The 13,846-nt window shown below is 44.1% G+C and overlaps 1 long non-coding RNA gene across 1 annotated transcript; it reads right to left on the reverse strand.

The window, feature by feature from the left end:
- Window positions 1-627: 627 nt before the first annotated feature.
- On the reverse strand, window positions 628-7,431 carry LOC112675048 (uncharacterized). Its single transcript, XR_003145732.3, has 3 exons — window positions 7,202-7,431; window positions 5,414-5,562; window positions 628-708 (listed from the first exon to the last, which is right to left on the reverse strand). It is a non-coding gene; the product is annotated as an uncharacterized LOC112675048 (long non-coding RNA).
- Between the last annotated feature and the right edge of the window lie 6,415 nt (window positions 7,432-13,846).

A 13,846-nucleotide genomic window follows, 5' to 3' on the forward strand; every position in this document is an offset into this window, starting at 1 on the left:
CCTCAGAGGCTTTGTATTTGTTCCTTTCACCTGGAAAACTTTTCCCTCAGATCTTTTGCTTACCACTCAGATCTCCACTGACTGGTCACCCCTCCTGGAACTCTTTCCTGGTAAAGTAGGGCTCTTCATCCCCTCTTGTCTATCCTACCCCCATCACTGGAATCCTGTCACTTTGCTTATTTTCTCTCTAGTGCTCAGTCTATCCGAAGTTATTTGTTCTCCTAGTTAGAATGTATGCTTTGTGAGGGGAACTTGATATCTCATTGGTCCTGGAGATGCAGGACCTAGAATTGAACCTGGCACATAGTAGGTAATGAGTAAATGTTTTTTGAATGAAAAAAAAAATGGGCAAAGGAGGAAATAGTACTCAGTAGGTCAGAGAAAGAAGTGGGAATACAGCCCAGAGGTTTTGACTCTCTGGTCCAACCTGGTGCTATAGTAAATGATGCTCTCTTGAGAACCATTGCAACCCTAGGGATGTGACTGTTGAAATATCTTGGGGGGAATCAATGAATGCTCAAAAAAAATGTCCTTAATTGGCTTAAAAATGGATAAAGGAGAAACCATGAAAATATTTACTCTTCCTTGGGGAAGAACTAAAGGGCAGGGGCTCTATCTCCAGAGTTACCTTCAGACAGTATGACTTGGGGAGTTTGAAACATTCTTGCAACAGCTTGGTCACACATCTGTCCTAGGAGGCTCTGTACACTGCGGAGGGAGCAAGATACTTTATTAAGGTATACACAGACTCACGATCTACCACCACCTGCCTCTTAGCTAATCTGTCTTCTCTTGGCCAACTCTGCTCACCAGATACTTTTTTGGGGTGTACAAATATCTCTAAATTAACATTCAAAAATACATCTTAACATTTAGAATAGATAAAAATTGGTGTCGACTCAGATAGCTTTGCCATATTCTCTTAGATTCAAATGCTTCTGATAGCTTTAGCAACCTTGGAAAGTTATTGCTCAGTTCTTTTTAAAAGTGATAATGCAGACCAGTCATCCGCTTTCTCAACAACCAGATTCCTTATATGGTATTGTCCTTTGGGACACCTTATTGTGGCCTATCTGGGCAGCTCCACTTACCTTTGCCTTGGGAGTATTAATGCATAAGGGTTGTGCTCACTTCTACATGAAATGGAAATTTCATGAAATGGTATTTTCTGAATTAGAGGTACAGACTGCTTAGTTAAAAAACAATGACAATGACATCCAAGACCAAATGTCTTCAGTCAAACTGCCAAGTTTCAATAGCATCTTTCTGCTTGGTTATGGTAGCCTGGCTCAGATATCTTCCCTTTAAATAAAGAGTCTTAAGATTATATGCTATTTCTTAGCTTTTCTGGGGGACTACTTGGTAGTTTTGAGGAATCTGATCCAGGATGTACAGTTCTTTACTTTAGGCTCAGCCTGCAACAAACATGTTTACCTGTCTTGGAAGTAAGATCTGTAAACTTCTATTACAGAGTCAGGACATGTGAAATCATTTTTATTTTTTTAAGGTTTTCATTTTAATTCCAGTATAGTTAACATAAAGTGTTTTATTCATTTCAGGTGCACAATATAATGATTCAACAATTCTATGCATCATCACCACAAGCTTATCCCTTAATCCCCATCACCTGTTCCACCCTTTCCCTGCCTCCTCTCTGTTAACCATCAGATTGTTCTCTATAGTTAAGAGTCTGTTTCTGGTTTGTCTCCTTTTTTTCCTTTGCTCATTTGTTTCTTAAATTCACATATGAGTGAAATCATACGGTATTTGTCTTTCTCTGACTGACTTATTGCACTGAGCATAACACTCTCTAGATCCACCATGTTGGCAGATGGCAAGATTTCATTCTTTTCTATGGCTGAATGTGAATTTATTCTTTAAAATATTTCCAAACATCTTTTGGTGTGTTTTTGCCTTGAAAAGAGTTTTTCCAACTCAGAACCTCAAGGTAGAGAACGTCTTCTTACCATGTATTTGACCTTCAGTCATCTGAGGAAGCAGGAGGTCAAATATGCCAGAGTGAGTGCCAGCCACCTAGAATCTTCAGTCTTATGCCCTCTGATTGACTCAAGTAGCTACTTTTCTGCTTTATATCCCCATGACTCACTTTTTGAGACATGATTGACAGGCATCTGCCACCTCTGCCCATGCAACTTATAAAGTTCTGAAACTAATCTGCTCTATCATGGCAGTAGCTACATCATCAGACTGTGAGGATGCCCAAGATAGATTCATGTTTCAGTTTATTTCAGATGATGCTCACCTATGCTTTCTCCCACTAAGCCCTAACTAGTGCTTTAAGGGCCAGGATGAGGTTGTTTTGTTTCTCTTAGGCCAAAGAAACATTTTCAGACTTCCTTTGTCCAAGGTTGACTCAGTTAGAAGTTACCCACATGTGTTATCTTATTTTGGTTCTCTCATTCTTGTTCTGATGCCTCTTCCTTACCAGGATTAATTGTAGAACCTGAGACAGTTGATTGGGGTGCTATTCAGTGGCCCAGCCATGTGTGAGTTATAGGTACATCTGCAATTGCTTTGGCTTCTGAACTAGTGTTTGGCTCTATCTAGGCTTCTGTGCTTGAGAAAGAATATACTGGGAGGAATATGAAAGATACAAGACTGAGACTGGTAACTAATTCTGGGAAGCAAACTGCAGAGTCACCAGAAAACCTTTGGACCACCCACAAACAGAGCATCTTTTGATAGATGGCTAATCCAGTTTTCCTTAGACTTGTCCATGCTGCCCAGAGCCTTCTCCATTTATCAGACATCACTGCTGCAGAGTCATCCCAAAACCCTTTCACTGGCCATTTGACAGAAGGAAAATCCTTCCTGCCCTTGAGGGCAGGAACTATATTTCACACTTTTCTACATACTCTGCAATATGTAATAATCATTTACACATAGGAGTTCATTTCATTCTGTTGAACTCACCGAAGGCCATCTGTTTCAGGGCTTAGCTGGGCTTATAGAGGACAACAGAGTCATTTCCCGAGTGAGGTATGTGAAAGGGCCCCAAATACAAAGTGATAGAAGAATAAACTGCTAGTCGTGGTCCCTTGAGCACACCACCTGTGTTGTTTTTACTGTTCCTTGTCCAGATTGGTTCATCCCTCCTTTCCACTGGTGTGCTATCCAGCATTCAAGTTCAAGCAGATTTCTCCCTGGCGACCCTACCCAAACCTTAGGAAAAGGTTTCCTTGCAATCCCTCCCTCAGTCCCTGACATTCACTAGTTGGCATCCACTGACAGAGCATATGCTACTGTGGCTCACTTGTCATTTCCTTAGGTCTTGCCTCCCCAAGGAGACTGAGCCACTGGCAGCAGGAACTTGCTCCCAGTAATCCCAGCCCCAGGGACATGGCTAACCTGAGAGATTGATTGTGGAGGATGATGAAGATGGGGGATATGCCAACAGTCATCTGTGGCAGTGACCTCTCCCCAACCTGTCATTTTCTTTTTGCTTAGCCTCGTTTATAGCAGGTACTCAATAAATGTCAGTTCCTCCCCCTCATTTTCTCCTGCTCTTCTTCCCTGCACTATTGTCTGGGCTTCAGCCCACCAGCAACTCCTCTCACATGCTGTTTGGTCTGCCTTATGGCCTGAACCCATCTTGTGCCTATCCCTGTCTGCCTGAGGGACTCCCAGCCCTCATGCATTCGGCTGGATATTAAAGGCTCTTTGTACAAAAACCTAGTTGTAAGACATGGATTCTCAGGTGTCTCCCACTCTCAACCTCTCCATTTTCCCCTCCTTTTCCTCTCTCCTGGGTTGATACTCCATTGTCTATAGGCACTTTTCAACCAAAAGGTACTCAGATGCTGTGCTTTGAGGAGGTTTTCCTTTGGAGAAAAGATTCCATGTCAGATCCACGTTGAGGAAGACCTTGTCATGGCACTTGGCACCTTAGATGGAGAGAGATCCAGAACATTGTTCTTTTCCTATTTGCAATGAGAGGATGGAAGTCTAGTGTACCCTTCTAATAAAACGATGTGCTATCATGACATAATAAGAAATATATATGTGGTATTTGTCTCCTTATCTTGGCACAGAGCTCCCAAAACCTTTGGAATTCCCTGTGAAGAGAGCAATAAAGGTGTCTTTTGTTAATGAGGTGATTTTTGGATGCATCTAAGGATGGGGGCTGGTTGCCAGAACAGCCAACCCTGTGACTGGAGGCTCAAGATTGAGTTCAGTCGTCAGTAGCCAATGATTTAGTCATTCAGGCCTAGTAATGAAGCCTCCATTAAAACCCCAAAGGGTGGGTTTTGGAGAGCTTCCAGGTCAGTGAACACAGGTAGATTAGGGGAGAGTAGTGCTATCCGGAAAGGTCAGGGAAGCTCTGCACCTTTTCCCAATACCTTGCCCGAAGCTTCTTTCCTGTCTGGCTGTTCCTGAGTTCTATCCTTTTATAATAAACTAGTAATCTAGTCAGTAAAATGTTTCTGTAAATTCCATGAGCCACTCTAGCAAATTAATCAAACTCAAGGAGGGGGTTGTTGGAACCTCTGATCTTATAGCCAGTTGGTCAGAAACACAGGTAACAACCTGAATTTGTGATTGGCATCTAAAGAGGCCAGAAGCAGAGGCAGGCTTGTAAGATTGAACCTTTAAGCTGTGGAATCTGACGTTATCTCCAGGCAGATAATGTCAACGTTGAATTGTAGGACACCCAAGCTGGTGTCAGAGAATTGCTTAGTCTGAGGAAAAACCCCTACATCAGACTTGGGTGCAGAATTGTATCTGGTTTCAGAATTATAGACAATACAGACAATAACTTGTAAAAGCACCCCAACGAACATCCCTGCCCCAGCAGCAGAGCGGCTATCAATTGCCAAGTAGGTGAGGCTGTCCAGCCCTCATAACACCACCAACCAGCTGTGCAGGAGGGTTCTGGGGGGAGGGGGGGCAAAGCAGGCCTGTGTTCCTTCAGAGTTGGATAACTCCACAAATAAATGAGGAAGAATGGAGAGACAGAGTACTTTGGCTCCTACCAGGCCAGTAGTGTCCACTGGAAGTCCAAAAGCAGCCTCCCTCATCTCATCAGATCCCAGGCCCACCTTATGTGGTGGGCAGATTGGAGGCTACGATATCCATTTCAGAGATGGGGCAAACAGGGAAGGTGGCACTGAGTGAGGCTGGAATACCAGCCCAGGTCTCCTGACTCCCAGGCCAGAGCTCTGTCTTTTGTTTTGTTTTGTTTTGTTTTAAAGATTTTATTTATTTATTTGAGACAGCATGAGAGCAGGGGGAGAGGCGGAGAGAGAAGCAGACTCCCCACGGAGCCGGAACCTGCCATGGGGCTCGATCCCAGGACCCCCGGGGTCATTACCTGAGCCGAAGGCAGATGCTCAACCGACTGAACCACCCAGGTACCCCCAGTGCTCTGTCCTCATTTCTGTTGCCATGTTACCTGCATCGTGCCCATCGTCACTTTTCCCCATTTGCCTGAGAGTTTCCGGAAGGAGTATGGGTTTCCCTTGTCCTGTGTGTCACCACATCCTTGATGATTCCCAGAAAAGCCTCTAGCTGTTGAGAGGGTTAGGGCCACAGTCATGGGTTCTAGATCGTTAAAGAGAAAACCACAGGCCGCAAATGGTGTCTCTTAGGCCAAGTCACCAAACCCCAGCTTAATGCCTAATCAAACTGCGGATTCAGTCTCCCCGCAAGAGATATAAACCTTAGCCTGTCAATCAGGAACTTTCTCATAAGCACCAATGAAGTCATCTGTCACACTGAAGCCCCCCAACCCCTCAAAGGAAAATGAGGTGATCTACCTAATAAGACCCCCTGGCCTTTTACCTAAGGGAAGGTGACTTTTCCTTTCTTTTCTCTTGCTAATAACTTTCTTTCTCCACCCTCTAAAAAATCCCCCCCCCTTTTTTTTTCACAGAGAGAGAGAGAGAGAGGCAGAGACACAGGCAGAGGGAGAAGCAGGCTCCATGCACCGGGAGCCCGATGTGGGATTCGATCCCGGGTCTCCAGGATCGCGCCCTGGGCCAAAGGCAGGCACTAAACCGCTGCGCCACCCAGGGATCCCCAAAAACCTCCCATTTTGTACATACAGCTCCTCGCAGCTCCCCCCTACTTTAGCATGCCTAGCATCTCCCACTAGATGGGATGCTGCCCTATTCATGAGTTGCTTAATAAAGTCAATTAGCTCTTCAAATACTCTCAGTTGAATTTTGTTTTCTTTTTTAACAGTGTAAGTAGTGGAGTGTGGGCAGTAGAGTAGCAGAGCTGGGGGCTGCCCCTCAATTTCAGCCACCCTCCCTCACCTGTAGAGGAGGTGAGTGGGGGTATCCTCCAACCTCTCCTGGCATCAGGCTTTTCTCCTGATTGGAATAAGAACACAAAGGAAAAATTTCTTCCTTCTTTTTCCTCCTGACCCTTTCCAGAGGGGCTTGGGGGGTGGGGGCAGGCTGGCTGAGTGTTGGAGAAGCTGATGAAGCTTGCCTGAGGAACCTGGGTCTGGCTGTGACAAGTGCAGAGTAGCATCGTGACACCCTCCCCACTAACCCCCCACCCCCACCCCACTTCCCGCCACGGGAGCTGGGCCTGGGCGCTGCTCCTTTCATGTGACAGCCAGCTCTGCGGGGCGGCCTGCTTTCTCAGAGCTTTGCTTACTCTCACCTCAGGTGTTCTTCACAACAGTCCTGGCTGAGGTCATCGGAGGGGCAATGGGTCCTACGCCTCGCAGCTGGTGGCAACTGGATGACTCTCTTAAGATCCCCTGGCCACCAGAGTTGCAACCAGAGCAGGGCTCCGACCTGGCCCAGAGCTGTCTCTGGGGCCTATTTAAGGAACTGTCTTGTATTTCAAAACACTCTTTGCCGGATACATTAAATGTTTTTAGGATAAAAAATGGTTTCTCTTTTTCAAATTATGTGGCAAGAAAAGAAAGGACACTCTCACACGTTCTTTGGATGGCAGCAAAACCTTTTAAAACCTCTTCTATGTCATCTATAATGCCAAATTTTGATGATAAACTTTGACTTAAAAGTGAAGTCCTTTGCTTCACCACCTCCTTCCCCCCAGGGCAAAAGAAAGGAGCCATCCCAGATTTTTATAGTTGCTCTGCCTCTCCTCTCCTTCTCTCTCCCTCTCCAGTGCTACCAGAAGCAGAAAGTACTCATATACATCAAAATAGATGAAAAGAGTTTGAGCAGTGAATGCATTTACTTTATGATTTCCTCCTTACCTTGGCTTTGTGTTTCTGAAAGGGTGGATTGGCTCTACTTGATTTGCTGATGGCCTTTCCTGGAATTCTGCAGACATCTTCAGTTCCCCTGGAGGTCAAATTATGGCTATTTATTTTCCATAGTCATGGAAGTCTCTGGGGAAGAGCCATGGCAATTTGACAAGGACTATTAAAGGGACATTAGGATTGAAGTGGCTGCTCAGGAAGTCACACACACCCTTGCTCCCTGTCTGTGGGGACAGCTGCCAGCCGGGCTCTCCTTTGCTTCCTGTTCTCGTACTCTTCGCAAGAGGATGAGTGCTCTAAACTCAAATATAATAGTTCACAATAGCAGCTAACAATTCCCTAGCACTTAGGCCTGTGCTAAATTATCCCACTGAGCAAACGCTTATCCCATCCCTAACCCTGCACCCAGAGCTCAGATGAAGACGACAGAAGGGAAAGCCATGTAGGTAGCTATGCAGGAGGTCCCTTTGCCCTCTGCTTGCAGACCTTCTGGGAAGGAAACTCACCACCTGCACCAAGCATCTCATGCATTTCCACATGGCTTGGAATATATATCCCAGACTGGGGCTAATTAGCTGAGTCACTCCCCTCTGTACACCCAGAGTGCCTGTGGATCCCTCAGTGGCACCACTGCAAGTCTATTTCTGGGCCTGTCCTCCCTGCTGGGGTACAGCTGCAGGAGGGTGGGTGGGGTGGGGTGTCTTTCCCTCTGTCTGCCCAGCAACTGGAGTATATTTAGTAGAGAGCAGGTACTTAAATGGGTGCAGCTAGAACTATCAACAGGGGAAGGCCCCCCATGGTGAGTCAGGGTGCCCAAACTTTCCAGGAAGCAGAAATGTTCTCAGGGGCAGGGCCCACATGGCTCCCGGGAACCTGCCACAGGCCCTCTGGGTTTTGAGCCTCTCGGTGAGGTTTAGGCAATGTAGGGTTTAAACAAGGGACTAGTTTCCTTCCCCATGGAGGCAGTAAAGGATCTGAGCTGTTCCAGTAAGGTGGGGAACAAAAGAAGGAAAATCTCCTAAGAGATTCCAAGTTCTGGGGGGTAAGAAGCACCACCAGAGCCATGCAGGGCCAGGAGGGTCCTTAGCAGCACTGATGGGCAGGGAAGAGAGTGGGGCTGCGCCTCTCGATGTGAAGCTTGCCCTCAGCCTTTGTTTGCAGCCCATCTCCCCAGGAGGCTTCAATGACACAGGATAAGGCCAAGGGACAAGAGGATGACCTTGGACAAGTCACTCAGACCCTCCAGTCTTCTCTCTGCTCCTCTGTAGAGGTGATAAAGTCTGCTTTGCAGAACTGTTGGTGCGTGCTGAATGGAAAGCGTTGTGAAGGAGTGGGGGACATCCTGGATCAGGGCCAGCAGTCTCTAGGGGGCGGGAGCAAGGGGCTCTGTGATGCCTTTTGCACCCAGTGTCTGGGTAAATTCACAGAAAGGGGGAGAAAAAAAAAAAAAAAGGAAGGGGGAGAAAGGATGATTGTCCTAGAAGGGTTTGCCGCCACCACCAGATGACTGGCTAATTGCCACCTCTCTACTGCTTGGGGTGAAGGAGCCCACCCTGTCCTCAAGGGTAGGAGCATGGCACTGGCTCCATTTCGGCCTCTGCAGGGAGACCCAGACTCGGGGACGAGGCTCTGCTCCCAGGGCAACGTGCCCAACCTTCCCTTCTTCCCCATAAAACTGCAGGGAGAACGGTCTGTCTTGTGTCCATGTTTTACCTGGCTCTGCCATCGAAAGATGGAGTGCTGCGAGAAGACAACAGATAAAGGACACCCGGGCCACCACACTTCCTCCTTCACCTCTGGCAATCATTGCTAACTGATCATGACACTCCCGCCACCCAGCCCAGACTGGACCTCAGCATCTTTTCAACACAACAGTCTAGGCGACCTCACCTAACAACTGGAGTTGGCATGCAAGGTGAAATCTTCTTGCCAATTTTGCGATAAGGGAACGGGCTTCTTTGCCAAAATGTAACACAGTATTAATAACTGCTTCTTATTGGGTTCTTGTTGTATTCCAGGCATCTTGTTAAAGGGTTTGTGGGATTAGCGGCTTTAATCCTCACAAGGTCAGGAGGTGGATGCTATTAGTGTGCTGATTTAATGATGAAATGAGACACAAGATAGACGGCACCTGCCTGCACTCCACAAGTGTTAACTGGGACCCGCCTTCCCGCCAGGTACTCCTGCAGATGCTGCAGAGGGAGGGCACTGAAGAGAATTCAGTTCCCCTGGCTTGGAGCTCACATTCTAGGAACCAAGCCCTGTTTCCCCCTCGCCGGATGTCTGATCCAAGGTTCTCACCCTGCTCTGCTCAGAGCCCTTGGAGAACGGGCAGAGAAGAACCCAGAAGCCAGAGCTTCTGGTCGGAAGGGGCTTGCATGGTCCTTGAGAGGTTCATGTCCAGAGATTGTGCCTCCACCTTGAGCCTCTTTCAAAGCATCCACCAGCATTATACCCAGGAAATTTGGGCTTCAAGGGGAAGTTGAGAAAGGGCTTATATTAATTTCCTAGGGCTACCATAACAAAGTACTACAAGCTGGATGGTTTAAAATTACAGATATTTATTGTCTCCAGTTCTGGAGGCTAGAAGTCCAAAATCAAGGTGTTAGCAAGGTTGATTCCTTCTGAGGGACATTCTGTTCTTTGCCTCTTCTAGCTTCTGACATTTGCTGGGAATCCCCAGCATTGACATGCCTTGGTCCAAGATGCCTTATTCCAATCTCCACCTTGGCATCACTCGGCTGCCTTCTCCTTGTGTGTGTGTCTTCACTTGGCATTCTCCTTTGTGTGTATGTGTCAGTGTCCAAATTTCTCTCTTCTTATGAGAACACCTGTCATATTGGATTAGGGCCCACCCTGATGACATCACAACTTGATTACATCTGCAAAGACCTTATTTCCAAAGAAAGTCACATTTTAAAGTCATAACCCCTAACCAGGCCTTAGGACTTCAGTGTATTTTTCTGAGCAACACAAATCAACCTATCACAGGCATAATGGGGTTTCCAGCCTTCTTTAAAAAAAAAAAAATCTTAATATAATTATTTTTGAAATAGGCAACACAGTCACATGGCACAAAATTAAAAGATACAGTATCTCTATCCCTCCTAACTTTGGTCCCTTGCCTGAAGGCACCAGTGTTAGAATTTCTTGAGCACCCTTCCAGAGATAGTCTCTGCACTTATAAGTACTTGGCTACATATAGTGGAGAATATTTTACTTGGTGTTTGCACCAGGGTTTGTTTTTGTTTTTGTTTTTGTTTTTGTGGCATCTCTTGGAAATCTTTCTGTTCTTTTTCATGGCTGCATAGCATTTGATTCTATTACTGTGCCACTACTTAACCAACTCCCTCTCTGATGGAAATTTCATTGGCTTCCAATCTTTGCTATGACAAACTGCTGTAGAGAGAAACCTTGCACATACATCACTCTATTAATGATGTTTTTTATTTTCTATATTTTATGATATTTTGACATCTTGGAACCTTGACTGTCCTCCTAGGGTTAGCTAATTCCTAGGGATAGTTAACACCTTGCCTGAGAGCACTCCTTTTATATGCAAATCAACTCCTTTATATCTACCTCTCTCAAATCCGTATTCCCCCTGCCCTAAATCACCCCACTGCCAGGTACCCAACCCCTAGGAGCCATCCATTTAGCCCAAAGCCCACTGAAATTACCCAAATTAGCCAATCCTAAATCTGTCCATCTTAGCTTGCCTTTTCATTGCCATGGAAATCACAATAAAAGCTTGTGCCCACACTTTTCCCTTTCTCCTTTAGCTTTCTACATGACCCTGGTGCTTCCCTGTGTGGCAAGGCAGGCCCTGTCCTCTTGAGAATTGTAAGTAATAAACTATTCTTGTAAAGCAGTTGTCATGGAAACATAGGAGCTGGTAGGTGTATAAACTAACCTTATTGGGGTAATCATTTTGCAATATATATGCATATCAAATCATCATGTTGTATACCTTAAACTTACAGTATGTTATATGGCAGTTATACCTCAATAAAATGAAAAAAATACAGGCAATGGTCTCAATGTCTATCACCTTACCATGCCTGACTAAAACAAAACCCAGGTGCATGTTAAGATAGTCATTTTGTCCATGTGGACTGCCCTTGCTCTCAGTTAAAGGGAAAATTTGAGCAATTTTTTGCTTGGTTCCAAGGGAGCAGTGCTTTATGTTTAGAGAGAAGAAAGAAGGTCAGTGGGAGATGTTTGAAAATAAAAATGTTCATTTTTTTCTGATGATACTACATGCTCGGTAGAGAAAATCTGAAAAATGCAGAAGAAATTTTTAAAAAATTAAAACCAACCATTCCTCAATAAGTTAAACATAGGATTATCATATGATCCAGCAATTTCACTCCTTAGGTATATACCCAAATAATTGAAAGCAGGAACTCAAACATACACTTGTGCACTAATGTTAACAGCAGCATTACTCGTAATAGACTAAAAAGGAAAACAATGTCCATCAATAGATGAATGGATAAACAGGGGATCCCTGGGTGGCTCAGCGGTTTAGTGCCTGCCTTTGGCCCAGGGCGTGATCCTGGAGTCCCAGGATCGAGTCCTGTGTCGGGCTCCTCCGGCATGGAGCCTGCTTCTCCCTCCTCCTGTGTCTCTGCCTCTCTCTCTCTCTCTCTCTCTCTCTCTCTCTATCATGAATAAATAAATAAATAAATCTTAAAAAAAAAGATGAATGGATAAACAGCTTGTGGTATATGTTTCGTATACTACAATATCAACTGTAAAAAGGAATGATATTCTGATACATGCCACAACATGGATGAATCTTGAAAATATTATGCTAAGTATCTTGGTCTGATCAGGCTGCTGTAATAAAATACCATCAAATGGGTGTCTTATAAACAACAGAAATTTATCTCTCACAGTTCTGGAGGCTGGAATTCCAAGACCATGGCAACTGCAGATTCTGTGTCTGGTGAGAGCCTCCTTCCTCATTGATGGTCATCATGTCACTGTAACTTCACATGGCAGAAGAGGTGATGATGCTCTCTGGGGTGTCTTTCATAAGAGCACTAATCCTATGTATGAGGGTTCCATTCTTGCCCAAAGGCCCCTCCTCCAAATGTCATCACCTTGGGGATTAGTATTTCAATATATGAATGGGTGGAGGCAGAAACATTCAGTCTGTTGCACTAAGTGAAATGAGCCGGAAAAGAAAAATATTGTATAATTCCACCAATATAAGGACCTAGAATAGGGCAAACTCATAGAGATTAGTGGTTATCAGGGACTAGGGGAAGGGGAAGTGGTAGCTATTGTTTCAGGGTTGTAGAGTTTCAGCATGGAATGAAGAAAAAGCTCTCAAAATAGATGAAGGTGATGATTATGTGGCATTGTGAATGTAGTTAGTGCCATTGATTAACATACTGAGAAATGGTTGAAATAGTAAATTTTATGTTATATATATTTCATCCCAATAAAAAATTTAAGACCATGCATAAATCATGCTGTTCAGAAGAAAGGTAATCTGGTTTATGTTAACTTCTTTCTTCCCTTGCATGTGTGTGTTTTATAAAATTTGGGTTATAATATATATATAATAGTGAGCTCTTTAGTTTTACATTTTTATTATGAATATATTCATATCATTAAATAAATTGAAATCACCTCCTTTAATGGTTCTATAATTTAGTATTACATGACGGTGCAACCATTGTCCTCTTGTTGGATATTGAGGCTGTTTCTAACTTCTCGTTATTATAAATTATGCAGTGATGAACATCTTTGTAGATAAATATTTGCCTACATTTTAACTGTTTCTTGAAGATACAATTTTTTTAGAAGGAGAATGACCTTATCTTAATTAATTACATACACAATGACCCTATTTCCAAATAAGATCACATTTTGAGGTGCTGGGAGTTGGAACTTCAATATACATCATTTATTTATTTATTCCAAGGGATATAATTCAACCCATAACAACATTTAACTCTTTCATCAACTGGAATTTACTTATTTGGATGTGTGGCATGAGAGAAGGTATAATTTTTTTCCCCAGACAGTTAACTAATTGTCTCTATGCCACTGATCAAATAATGCTGCCTCTTCCACCAGGACTGTGATGCCAACTTCAACGGCCACTAGATTCTTGCACTCTAACTTCTGCTTGTGAGTATGACCCACAAGGGTGTCTGCCAATTCTTGCATCAGGGTTACACTATTTTCATAATTTTAGCTTCATTGTATATTTAATATCTGATAAAGCAAAATTCCTCTGCATTCATCTTCAAATTTTTTCTTAGCTGTTCTTGCCTACAAGTGAAATTTAGAATAACTGTGGCATGTTAAGAGCCACAAAACAACATATCTCCTTGGACTTTCCATTGGATGGTGTTAAATCAACAAGCTGACTCTATCGTACGTTCACTCTTCCCTTTTAGGAACATGACATGCCTTTCTATCGAATTAATTATGGCATGTATTTTAGAAAGTTCATCAAGTTTTAAGATATAGTTTTCCCATTTCCCACATTTGTTGATAAAGTCAATCCTGGGCATTTTGTTATTGTTATTACTGTTGTGATTATGCTCTCTTTCCTCTGTCCCGGCCCCCACATTTTATTTTCTAATTGGTTGTTGCTAGTTGATGAGGAAGCTATTG

This window comes from Canis lupus, chromosome 14 (assembly GCF_003254725.2).
Source record: "Canis lupus dingo isolate Sandy chromosome 14, ASM325472v2, whole genome shotgun sequence".
Taxonomy (NCBI): domain Eukaryota; kingdom Metazoa; phylum Chordata; class Mammalia; order Carnivora; family Canidae; genus Canis; species Canis lupus.